The sequence below is a fragment of the Otolemur garnettii genome, unplaced genomic scaffold, assembly GCF_000181295.1.
Source record: "Otolemur garnettii isolate 467f Iridium unplaced genomic scaffold, OtoGar3 scaffold00096, whole genome shotgun sequence".
NCBI lineage: Eukaryota > Metazoa > Chordata > Mammalia > Primates > Galagidae > Otolemur > Otolemur garnettii.
Genome location: NW_003852491.1, coordinates 6,952,754 through 6,953,719, shown reverse-complemented (window position 1 = coordinate 6,953,719; position 966 = coordinate 6,952,754). Strand labels below are relative to the sequence as shown.

The window sequence follows — 966 nt, the reverse complement described above, 5'->3', positions numbered from 1 at the left end:
CTGATCCCTTTCTCTTGGCCAGTAAACATGCTCTGTTGCTTCCATGCTTTTCAGGCTTTAAAGGTTTACTTGTGTAAGATTCCTTTTTGGGGGAAGGGGAGGGAAGAGTGGGCAGAAAAGGTTCGTAAAATTTCATTTTAAAGCTTTTCATTCATAAGACTATGAAGTCCTCTGCTTTCCCCATTAATACTTGCTCTCCATTCCCCAGAGGCTATCATGCTATGTGTCTTCACTGACAGTATATTTATTTATTTATTCCTTTTTTTTTTTTTTTGCTAATACTCTTTAAAAAAAAATTCTGATTAATACAAGGGTACAAACAATTAGGTTACAATGTTTGCATTTATTTATTACTTTTAGAGATAGGGTCTCAGTCTGTCAGAGTGCAGTGGAGTGCGGTGACATGATTATAGCTCACTGTAAACTTGAACTCCTGATTTCAAGTAATCCTCCCACTTTAGCCTTCCAAAGTGCTGGGGTTACAGCTGTGAGCCACTGTACCTGGCCTCACTTGCATCTTTATACTAGAGAGACCCAGTGCACATTAGGCCAGGAAATATTTATTTATTCAGCTTCCTAGATACTTCTGCATCTCCCAATGAGCTCTCTACCCATTTTCCCTGCAGTGGGTTACTAGCTCTGAGCAGCCTCCAAGCTCTTTCTGTAGAGGAAGGTGCGTCTTGGCTCATCAGCAATGCCATCCTCTTACTTGGTCAACTCTGTGACCTAGTTCTTTAGCCCAGATTATCTTGGGACCACTCCTATCTTAGGTATTCCCAGGGAATTATTTTGGGACATGTAAAGGATTGGTACCATGGCCTTTATCCTCCAGAGTGTCAGGGTCAGCTCGGTGCCTATATAGTTCAGTGGTTAGGGCACTGGTCACATGCACCGGGGCTGGTGGGGTCAAACCTGGCTCAGGGCCTGCTAAACAACAATGACAACAGCTCAGCGCCTATAGCTCAA

At 43.1% G+C, this 966-nt stretch overlaps 1 protein-coding gene across 3 annotated transcripts in view; it reads left to right on the top strand.

Annotated features, from left to right (window-relative positions):
• LOC100960802 (major vault protein) overlaps positions 1 to 966 on the top strand; it is a 38,743-nt gene that overhangs the window by 14,092 nt on the left and 23,685 nt on the right. The gene's annotated exons all lie outside the window — the stretch shown is intronic.